Source organism: Calliopsis andreniformis, chromosome 5 (genome assembly GCF_051401765.1).
Source record: "Calliopsis andreniformis isolate RMS-2024a chromosome 5, iyCalAndr_principal, whole genome shotgun sequence".
Taxonomy (NCBI): domain Eukaryota; kingdom Metazoa; phylum Arthropoda; class Insecta; order Hymenoptera; family Andrenidae; genus Calliopsis; species Calliopsis andreniformis.
The window spans coordinates 9,035,821-9,048,549 of NC_135066.1; the positions used below are offsets into that span (position 1 = coordinate 9,035,821).

The 12,729-nt window shown below is 36.4% G+C and overlaps 1 protein-coding gene across 1 annotated transcript in view; it reads left to right on the plus strand.

The window, feature by feature from the left end:
* Positions 1-12,729, plus strand: part of LOC143178795 (membralin-like) — a 195,717-nt gene that overhangs the window by 71,275 nt on the left and 111,713 nt on the right. The window lies entirely within an intron of this gene.

Here is a 12,729-nt window from a genome sequence, read left to right on the forward strand (position 1 = left end):
CCGCTTTTTGAAGAGACAATATTTACTTTGATTCATCCGCAAGAGATACGAATTCTGTCTTGTAAGTTATTTTCAAGATGTGACTTACATAGTTTTGTTTTACGACCACAGAAATGTAAAAAATTTCATAAGCATTGCAGCTGAGTTCGTCAGGGCATCAATTGATACACTGATACTAGTCTGTGCCTTGGTGTGACAGTGGTGATCCACTATTAAAATGAAGTGGATCACCTTACGTGCCTCATTTGACCCCCGACCAAACTAGGTGCAACGCTTGCAAGAGTTGAGATATTTTTGCCAGATAGGAACAACTTACAGACACAAGTCTCAACAATGAGAACTATAAAGCTTATGTCGGTTCAGAACCGAGGAATGAACGTTCCTACGAAGTGCTTGACTCGGTTCACGTCCAGTTTTAGCGGTTCGAACGTGTTACTCTAATCCATGTGGGTGGTACTGAAGCGTTGAACTCGGATATTGCATATTTTAAACTTCCCGCGTCCCGTTCCATTTCTCGAGATCGGATACACTGATATCGCCATTGTAGCAAGACCACGGTTCCTAGGCGCAACAAGTTGGAACTCTGTTGGCGAAGATTCCTTCTTTTTCGTCGTGCGCCTGGTCTATGTCATGCAGAAGGGAATCTCTTTTGTCGCGGACAGATCTGTGTACGAAAACGACGAATCGTACGAGTAAAGGAAACATGCGATCGGTATAGTTGCATTCTTTGAAAAGCGAATCGTCGATATTTGAGCGGCATTCGTGAAGGGAGGTCCGGTTGTAAGGAGATGTATGAGAATTTTATTTTAAAAATATCGTGACGTGTAGCATTTTGAAATTTCATGTCTAGCTTTATGCATATTTGCTGGATTTTTTGGAATCCTTTTTGTTGATAGCAGGTTTTTATAATTATTGAGATATTTGAGGGTGTTTGGTACGTGTCTTTTTATATGGTTGGTATAACAGACGATTACTGGATATATTATAAACAACATTGTTAATCCAGATAAGTGTGATTACTGTCTGGATTAGAATTTAAGCGAAATTTTCTATTGCTTATTAATGAAGTTTGTAAAGTTTAGGAAAATAGGCAGTATTGAAATTTTTATTTTGTCGATTCAGACAGTAAGTCATACTTGTTGGATCGATATTGATAACCTTTTTTATTTTTCTGTTTTGGATGAAACAAATCCTGAGACAGCTCAGAATATCATAATGATTATATATTTCAAATATAAGTGAAACTATGTGAAATTTTGCAAAATGCTATTATTGCTTTTTAAGAAGAATATTTATACAAGAATTCTCCTTACAATTGGATCTTCTCAGAAATAGCATCTTAATTGTAATATATAGGCCGATTCTTAGAATTTAAGGATGTGTGGAGCAATTATTTATACAAGAAATATTAATTTGGACATAGATTCTTTTGAGAAACTTATTTTGTTAGTGCAAACAGGAAAGGATATTATAAAACAAATTCAACAACACTATACGATACAAGCTTTTACTAGGATTTTTAAAACTACGTATGTTTACTGAAAAAAGTCTGTATCGAAAAGGAACATACAATGTAATTGAATTTATTTTAAGAGGAACTAAAATTTGTTTAGAATACCTCTGTATCCTTCAAATATCTCTTAGCTCTCAAACTGTAGAGCTAATTTTATGAACCTCAATAAAATAAAAATGAGCCAACTGCTAATTCGCACACATATGATTGAATTTCCAAAATATGCACATATGGTCCTGCACATATAGCACTTTTTGGATACGTGCTCTTTTATCTCTTTCCCATAAAATTGTCTGTAATTACACTGAGGAAGGTGTTATGCTTGATAACAATTTCACAGAACAGCAATTGTTAATTCTCCATTAAGAAAGTATCAACTCACACCCTTGAAACTTAATCTCACAGGAATCGCTCTGTATATTACACAACCGCAGAGCCCATATTCACGAATGCTTTTTTCCAATCCAGAAAAAGGAATTCCACTCTCGATCTGCCATGAGATTCGTTTGGAGAGATTCCAAGTTCCGTTAGTCGAAGCTAGCGTCAACCGTAACGAGTCTTTGTATGGAAATTGTCGTTTGTACAGAAATAACACCGGGACTTTCGTCGAGCGAATCGTCCGCGGCACTCGCGGCAAGTTCGCCGACGTTATCCTCGGAGTTAATTGATTAAGTCGCTTAGTTGGTAATTCAACTCGCTAGACGTGTGCGTCGGTGTGCTCGCGAAGAAAATTCCACGAGTTAACGGTTCGGAACGACGCAACGTGGAACGAGTAGATTGTGTACATTACTAACGTCAGCGTAGGGTTCAGTCTCGTGCTCCTTTCTTTTTTTATCGACGTTGAAACGTGCTGACGTGTGCTGTTCACTTAAAAGGCTTGATTATTGTAAAATATACTTTTTATTGTAACATACATTCGAGGTGGAGCCGAGATCGATTTGACAAGATAACGATGACTATTGTAGAGTAAGAGTTTCATTGGTGACAGAACATATTAATAGAAAACTTTCTGCACATGTATTTATTCTTTACTTGTTAATGGTTCTTCTATCAGTGTGTACGTGAAAATTGTACGTGCGAGTCGTGTACGCAGCTCAGTGTGTGTCACGTTGACACTTGGCTGTTCAGTTGTTGGCGGACGAGAGTGTACGTCCCTTCTTATTTCCATGTAAGGATCATTGATAATGATCGCAAGAGTTGTAAAGAAACAAAGATCCACATAGATATCCGCCTGTGTAAAATATTTTCCTAAATCACTTACGTTGTAAGAGTCTCTATTTGGTTGTACATAATATTGCATTACATTATCACTATTACGATTATACTATTACTGTTCTTACTGATAGACTACAAATAAACGTAAAGGTCTTACAATATGGTCTACTCGTTCCCTCCTGACTTTTCTCTTTTACTGTGTTTGATTTTTAGTGTTTAACAGAGGAATTCCAAAGGTGTACGTATATAACAATATCAATCATTAATATTATTTGTGAAATATTTCACATAGTGGAGAGGTAAATTATAACTTTAATGTTGTACCTATATTGTGGTCGTGAATTTGAGTGAATATTTTGAAAGATCCTAGCGATTTGAATATTTATCTTTATAAATTCATTTATTGTGCTACGAAACATTCTTGCAAAAGATTTATGTTTTACTATCAAATGCCACAGTAAATTAGAGGAAGAAGTAATTCTAATTTGAGTTGTTACTTTTTTTTGTAAGTTTCTTTATAAGTTTTTTTATCATACTAGTAATATGGATGGAATATTTGAGTGTTTGCTGTAAATTTACAAAAAATATGAAATATCTAAAAAAATATTGAGTTTTTAATACCCTCATTTCATACTTTTTATACATAAAATGACACGGGAATTTTATACAAAAACAATTGTAACTGCATCTGTGAGACATGTTGTACACTTTACTTGACTCAGAATTACAGGCTATATCGGTTATTTGATACACTCTGTCCAGCAAACATAAAAGTTTTGGAAAGTGAAGATAAAGTTTTTTAATTTTTTCCAATTTGTGTTTGAACAGACACAGGGTGTTTGAACAAGCCCCAATCAAACTTGTTTTTCAAATAACTTAAACACGTTTAAGTTATTTTCCCATCACGTCTGATCGATGATCAGCGTCATTTCATTCCCTGTTAAAGCTGCTAACAACACGCACTTGTGAAACATTGGTACATTTGCACTGAAAGGACACAGATTGTGCTTGAAAGCTTCAACAGTGCACTTCAAAATTCATTGTGTCGTTCAATGAATCGGCCTGAAAACACCCAAAACAGGGAAATCCGTGAAGGTTACCGTTGCAAGCTTTACATGGTTCGATCCCTTGCCTCTGTCCACGAAAGTCCCAGGCGGAGGTCTCGGGTGAAACACGGAAGATGCAAGATTTAAAAGAGATTCCCGTGAAATTGAAATTGATTGTTCAAGCGGGACAGCAGGGGGACGAGTCGTTGTACGAGACGGGGGTTGAATTCTGTCGAAGACCCTGGGTTCGGGGGTCGAGGGGAGGCGTAGAAACGCCGAAATAGACAAATAGATAGCGGTGTACCTTAGAGAGAATCAAACAGGTGGCGTGGAACTCGAAGAAAACGAGCAACGTAGGAAAGAGATTTCCCAGGGCTGGGTAGAAGGGTGAGACGAAGGAGGGAGACCATCTTGCGAAAATGTCCGAAGAGACGCGACCGAGGTACAAATGTAACGATTTATTTTCATTACGACATAATTAGGAACGGGACCCGCGGCAGAATGCTGTCTCGCTTCTGTGTTCTTGTACAGATACTACTATTGTGTTTGGTCAAGTGTGTCCCATGAATTTCACCCGAGAATGTGGGGGTGGAATGGATAGGAAATCGTCGAATACTGTTTCCTGATTTCGTGGACGGAATTGGGAATCTCAGCGTTTCGTTTAGGAACAGGTTATTTCTGTGGGAGTATTAAATGATTTGGTTTCGTATCTAGTGTAATTGTATGAGTTAGTAGTCTTTCGTCTATTGATGTGAAATAAAATGGCACTCTTTTCCGAGCATTTTACGAAGAGAAATCAGAAAATTGAAACGTATGGAGAGAAAAAAATTTGAGGATTTGTGAATTTTAAAAATTGAATTTGCTTATGTTTGATGAATCAAGAACCTGGGCTTACAGTTAAGGTGCCTCAAAAAACATTTTAGTGAAATAAAAAAAGATACAAAAAATTGGTGATCTATGATACTTTTCAATTTTAAAGTCCTGCAGTGTCAACATTATAATAGAAGTAGTGTAATAGGATCACTAATAGGATCACTGTAATTTATAATCGCAACATCAAATTAACTTAATGTATAGAAGGTACATTTAGAGAGTGAGTCATCAGTTTCAAGCATGTAAGGTGTTGCTACCATATACGTGTATATTTGCTCCAAGAACATTAGAATTTGCATTCCATCATCAGTCGATCTTCTTTGTTAGACTATAATTAAGAATGCCCAGAAAAGCAAACCATTATTCATAGAAATCAACTATTTTTTCTAGCTTAACAAGCAAATGTTCCTATTAGTTCAGATAACAGTAATTCCACACTGTCTCATTTCACGTTCAATGGTTTCTCACAAGATTAACACTATGGCAGAGTCGTTCCTCGGGGATTCACGTAGCGCAAGCAGCGTGATGCTTTTTCGTAGGTCGAAATTGGAAAAGGCCGAAGTGAACAATGTGTGTAGGATGGTGTACACAGTACCAGTGGGTGGCCAGAGGATTTTCGTGTGTTCCGGAAGCTTCTATACAGATTCCACTTGAAGGGGGTCAGGACTATGGGCGAGGGAAGCCTAGAAGAGGGAACAGACGAAAACAGAAAGTCCACGGGGGCTGAATTTGCATCCGGCAAAGCAACGTCGAACTACTTTATTTGATTGGCTGCCCACAGGCTTGCTATACACCCCTGCCATGGACAAGCAAGCCCACGCGAAAGTACATTTCCATATTTTCTTCCTCTTTTTCGTTCAACCGTTTCTTCGTCGCATCTCTTTTTCCCTCTCCCTCTTCGTTCATTTTGTTCTTCTTCTTCTTCTTGAGCAGTTCGTTCTAGTTCATTTTTTCATTCTTTTTGCCATATTCTTTATACTTCATTCTTTTTGCTCCATTTTCCTACCTTTGTTTCTCCTTGCCTCATCGTCTCCCTTTCCCGCATCTCCTTTGACCTCGGTCTCCGTCTCGCTTTCCTTGAAGTAGTCCCAGGGAAAGGGTCTGCGATTTGCAGATCACGCTAGAACCCCTTGAGCCTTCTTAGGACATTTCCTTCTGCATTTCGAATCGGATCTATGCCGCAAAGGAATCGAGGGGTGGACTGCAATCTCTGTAATACTTTTCTGACCTCCAGCCATCGACCATCTGCACAAATACTGAGGAAGCTTCCGCTTCTCACTCGGACGATGGACTGGTCGTTCGTTATTATCTGTATTCTATATAAAATATACTTATTAGTGGTTATTTGTTATCACTGTTTTCATGTATATACAAGTCGAAGTAAATAATTATGCAATGAATTATTCTGTTTGCGTACAGATAATTATGTTTTACTACAAACTGGAATTAGTTTGCCTTATGATAACTGGATACCAAAATTCATTGAATTACGTTTTGATGAAACTTTTAAAGATTATAATTGAAATGATCGTAGTCAGAATATTGTAAAGTGGACATTACGGTGATTGATTGTTTTGGACGCTTCGAATAATATTTGACTGAAATTACTGTTAATGAGATGTATTGTAAATAACGAGCCCTGACAAAAAGCACGCAATTGTTTGATTTACGTCAGTTTAATAGCAGTTACTGGTAATCACGTAATTTATTAAACAAGTTATTAGCAAACACTGTTCGCGTTCCTCAAACAAACATGTTTCAAATAGTGAATCCTCAGGCCATTTTGAAATTTGTAAATGAGATTAATTTCATGTATCCCATATTAGCTTTATTACCTTTCAACGCAAAAAAAATAGAGTCCCCGTGTTCGAAAATTCCTAGAACTCTTCGACTGCTGAGCGCCCCACCAATAAGTCATAAAGATATCCTTGACTATTCATGACTTTCCAGATTCTAGAGCTTCTGTCGTCCTTTGACTTCGGTGCGGAACTGTTACCATTGCGAAACGTATTCTACAAATCACCTAGTGCGTCAAGGTGTTAAAGTGCAAAATGTGAATTAGTGTACATCGATGTCCAGGACACGCAACTCATACAGAAAACAGTGGAAGAAGATTGCATACGTATGGCAAGGTAAGCCTAATTTAATTTTTTTCAAGACCAAATATTTTTGGGCAATACGAGAAACTTTGTTTACCATGTATGAATAGTAACCTAAGTAAGTGTCATATAACATGAAGAATCACTACGTTTCAGTTCTACTATGATTTCAGAAGCACTTCGCGTATATGAAACTTTACACAGGGTGTCCCAGTACTGGTGGTACAAGCGGAAAGGGAGTGATTCTACGTGAAAAAATAAGTGGAAAAAGTTGAATAAAATTCTTTGCTATCATGTTTCATTTTCGAACAAATTGACTTTGAATTTTAGCCAAGTACAGTTTTAGGCATTTGATGGTTAAATGAGGAAAGCGAAATGCTCAGATTCAATCCTTCAAGCACCCAAAATTGTACTTCCATACGCTTGCACTCAATCATAATTCAAACTCAATTTTTTTGAAAATAAATTACGATATCAGAAAATTTTATTGTATATTTTCGACTTATTCTTTCAATAGATTCACTAGTTTTCCACTTGTACCATCAGTTTCGATACATCCTGTATTTTATGATCAGTTTATCGCACGTCCTATTCAGTATGAAAATTTTATTTTAGTCAAGTGAGTAGTTCCACCAGTATAATTCATAAAGACAGCTTTCGCTTTAGCATCAGGGTAGTGAAACCTCTTAATGACTCTGCCTGAGACGTCGATCGATTTTTCGTCGCATTTGTCGTTGATGGTCAATGAAGGAATAATCATCTGGTTTAATAAAAACGGCTTATCCATGAAACAATAGACTGTCGCTGATAAAGCCGAACAAGACATCACAAGGCTGCAACCACAGCCTGTGTTCACATTAATGCGTCCGCTTGTCTGCTTTGCTTTGCTCAATATTAAGCGACTTTGCTTTTCCTGGGTGAAACGAAGGATCCCTGGCGTCAATGTCCTTCGCGAGCTCTTAGGCGGATCTTTAGTAAAGCTGTTCGAGTAATTTGAAGACACAAGTTACGCGAAATTCAGCTCAAATTATTTAAACCAAACCATCTACTCGACCGTCGATATAGCTGGATCGATTAAACAATAGTGAAAGCGTTTTATTTTTTTGAACGATTTTAACTTGTTTGGAGGATTGAGGTTTGCTTGCATTCAAGTTATTCAATTTGGAATTATAAATAAACTCTTTTGAGTTACTTGATAAATGGCAAGTTTTTTGTGACATTTCGAACTATTTTATTAATAAAGGATTCTACAATTATTAATTAATTTAATGAAAAAAAGGAAGACCAACAATCCATTCAAACTGGGACTCTTTTATATTTCTCTTGTGCCTACCATTGACTTCTATTTAATTTTAGTAAAATACATTTTATTTAAGAATTCCAGTTCAAACCTGTGTTATTTCACTGGTAATTCAGTCTTTTACTATAAAGGGTCCTCTGACAGAGAGAAAAAATTCATTAAACTGAGTGTTCGTAACTAAATATTTAAAACCCATACGAAAAGGTTTGTTATATATATATGTTTCATGTTTTAGAAAAAGAAATCGTTTTCTTTTGATATAAACACATGAAAGACAAGTTGTATAAAGAACAGTGTTAGACAGTACGGTTAGGTAACGCAGACTTTGTGTGGTCGGTCTTTGGAAACGTATTTATGTTCATCAGAACGACAGGGTTACCCACAGAACTTAATGGTTTCCCGATAATAATAGTTCTCGAGTCACTGTAGCGGTAGTATCTTGGACTTCGGTTCTTCTCCAAAACCGACAAGACTACCCGCATTTTGATCTGAAGCAAGTTCTACTTGTCCACCGCAGAAGACAGATACAACTGGGAGCGACGAGCTTTTGCAAATTCATTGCTGGAGTTTCTCGTTTCCCAACGTTTAAGGAATCGAATCTATCTATCTTCGAACGACCTCACTGTGAAATAATATTTCTTTATGAGAAACTATGAAAATTTTCAAGTGGTATATTTTTCCATCTTTATGTATTGTTCGAGTCAATTTGACTCGAAACTTAATTTGAATTTTCATTATTTTTTAATAAGAATTCAATTTACATAAAATTTATTGGTCTTTAAAAATAGTATTTAATATGTACATTTTTTTACATGAAAGTACAACTTACAGTATTTTATGCGATGGAAAGTTATTTTCGAGAAAATCGAACTTGAAGTTATCGGTTGTCACTGTCTGTGCTAGTGTTTATAAATATTGATAATAATAGGATACTGTAGGAAATATCAGATAGTTCCATGTCTGACAGAAATCATAGTATATCAGACTGCGTAACAGTTCATTTCATTTCGTTTGTTGCTTATCCACTTCGATAGTTAGTCAATAATTGTCAAGGCTAGAATCAGTAAGGGCTGTTAAATTGAGACGATACTGTTTTCCGCGATCGATCTTTATTCGAAACTAAGTAGAAATACGACCTGGCTTAAACCCTACATGATGAAGGGTGAGTTGAAACCTCATTGGCGTAGTCAAGTCTCTAAGAACTCGCGAAACGTTGGCTTTAATACATTCAAATTTTGATAAAAATTCTTTCAAATGACTTTCACAAAAAATCATACACCTTTTATTCCAGAAGAAGAATGATCATTTCCATTTGCATATAAAAATAACGTAATCCGATATAAAAATAACTATCCGAATTTATAGAACACATTATAAGAAGAAAAATTGTTCACAAGTATTTTAAAATAGTTTTAAATGTATATATACCTCAAAAACCTTCTCAAGAACTCCATAAGTCATTTCACCCACATGTACCAGTTTATCTGAATTAATTTCATTCGCATAAAATAATGTAAAATATATCTTCATATTAGAAAGTACCTTAAATACTACCATTAAAAGTTAACGAATTTTATGTCAACTGAATTCTTATCAAGGCATCTTTAAAGCTTCAGGTTAAATTGACTCAAATAGTGTACAACGGTTAAATTCTATCTACAGTATCGACAAACGTCGCATTAAAATCCCATGAAAAAGTATCTTCTAATCAATCGTTACCATAAACAAAGTTACGAGAAGCAGATTATATACGACGAAGTATCGACGGGAGTAGCGTCGAGGAAATTTCCTCGATATATTTGTCTGTTCATTCGTTACGCCTATGGTCGAGGGTTTTCCCCTTGATTTCCACTCGAGGTTGCCAACTTCGTACCTCCATTCTAGGTTCCACTTGATCGAATTAATCCATTCCCAATCTAATCAAATCGCGTGAATGTCTAATTTCACACACGATCCGTTTTCGTCGCGCGTTCTACCGATACTTCCGTATCGAGTGGTTCGTTCACATGCGCGCATCGCTAATAGCGCCCAATTACTTGGAACGGTTTTCCGCCGATAGACTTTCCCCGTAAGAATGAGCAAATACGCCCCCTGCACCCGCAGCCCCCGAAGGGCCCTGTTTATCGTTCACTTTATGTATCTTATATACCTACTTCGTCTGGACAACGACGATTGCGCCTTAGCTCTATCGATTTTGTAACAATTAGGACCGAATTACCAAAAAGCAAAATTTTTAAGGAGTATAAGGACGCGTAAATTTTCAAAACTAGGCCAAATGCCATGCAATGTGTTCTTCTTTCAATGAGAGACATTTCTTTATCGTGATGAATCTTTCACCACGATGATCATGGTGACAGTTAATGGTTCTTTTTCTTTTTGGTCAATTCAATTATTCATGGTCGCGAGAATTGTTTGTTTGGGTTATTAGTGATAGAGAGAAATAAGGGAAAAGGTTTAAGGTTCTGTATGTAACTTCGTTTACGTTTTTTATTCTTTTAAAATGGTAGAACTTTGAAGAAAAAATGTCGAGAAAGAGTGAAAAAATCAGTATTTCGTTTAACATTGTAGGAGTTAGGTATTCTGTTGAAAATTCTATACGTGCAACTGAAGAGAATGGTATATAGGGAACACCACTCAAATTTTGAAGTGAATGTAAATTAACTGATATTGATCCGCTCAGTTTGAAAAATATAGTTTTGAGCAAAACGTATTCGAAGTTTAAAACGGCCAATTTCGAGCATTCGGCTACATCTAATAAAAGTTCTGTAACTTTTTCATTTTTGCGAACTTTACTTTAATATTTTAAAGGTTCATTTTTGAAACTCCAAACATTAAAAAGAGATAAAAAAAGTTCTTGATTTTTTCAAGCCGTCACAGTGGTTTTCCCTCTTAAAGTGATACATTAAATATTCTAAGGGGACAAAGTATGTAGTTTTAATTAAAAAATTTAATATATAAAAATTGTTAAATTTAACATGATAATAAATAAGTTACAACATACATAATATTTATCTGTACGCAAACTCAGCGTGTTCAACAAAACGTTTGAACAATTTTAAAAGATCATTCTACATGTCAAAATGTGGCGGAGATAAAAAACGACAACACTGCGTCTGAAGCTTTGTCTCTGAGTTATTTAATTATTAAAAATATACCCAAAATGCTCATAAACTACATGTGACTTGCAGAATATTTGTACCACTGCTAGTGTCCAGCCGAGTCAGACATAGCAACGTCAGTAGAGTAGGTAAGTCTTTAGTCAGACCCATCGTATGACCACTTACACATGTTTTTAATTATTAATAACTCACAAACGAAGGTTCAAACGCAATTGTAAAGTATAATATGAATACACCTTTGTGCTAATTACTCCTAATTGAAGAGTCACTTACATTTGGACATATTTACTTTAGAATATCAGTCACAAAACACTACTATTACTAAACAAGACAATTTGAAACTAAAAGACATATCTGAACTTCTTAATACAGACCAGTAAATTCATATGCACCAACTTAACAAAAAGAAATGGTACGTTAATGAAATCACGAGATACTTCGAATAGATAATTTCTATCAAAAAACTCGAAATACAGTCGCTTTCAAGTTTCGTCCTCTCCGTAATAATCGATCATTAATTTCGACAGAGAGCTCGCCGGATTATCTCGATATTCCGCTTTAAAACGGATTTTAGACTTCTCTCATCCCCTTCGCTATCTCGATATTCATATTTTAATTCATATCGTCGTTGGGTACTTTAATTATCCAGAAGTTTTATGTGAAAATGAATATCCAATGAATTCTGTTTCTAATTTTATGTTCTATCGACAGCCAGCGCGACATATGTACTCGTGTATTTTCCCGCTCCAAGCGCGGACGATGAATTCCCTGCGTTTCGATACGCTTTGCAACGTTTTCCTCGGTGATAACTCTCAACTGCTGTTGACGAATCAAGTGGTATAAAATAGGCGCTCGATAGACTCTCTCGGTCTCAAAGTTAGGGGAAACTCTGGTCGACGCGTTTCTCTGCCAGCACGGAGAAGGTTTCAACAATATTGTAATTACAGCATCAAATGGTCGATTAACACAAATTTAGCACCCCCGATCTGTATCCCCCCTTGTCCGGGGTCTCGTAATTAACTTCTCGACGACATCAAACCGATTAGCACGGCTCTCTGAACCAACGAGTTTTCCTCCATGAAAAGCGTGGATTGCGAGAAGGTTTCGTCTTTCATATTCGTAATCCAGCTTTTTCGAATTTCCTTCGCGTTGCAATTACATCTCAACGAGCTCGATTCCGATTCGGGCCTGGAAGTTTCGTGCTGGAATTTCTCAGGCCATTCTCTGTTGTTCCAGGATCAGAACTTACCTATCGCTCATTTGTTACATCACTGACATCATTAAAAAATGTACTTTCTTTGAGTTACGAGTACAGGAAGATCACTGTTTCCATTAAATGGTAATATTATCTTGTTTCCCTTAAAACCATCTTTTTGAGTTATGTCATTGTAGCAGTAAATGGGCGATCTGTGAATGATAACTCTAGCTTAGCCATACACGTTATAAATTAAGAAAACTAATAAGTGAAATCTGTTTCGAGCTAGCACGAATAGTGACGCTTTTCGTGTCGATGTTTTTTGCTTAGATGCTCTTATATTCAGGTGCGCCACCGCAAATGGTTGTC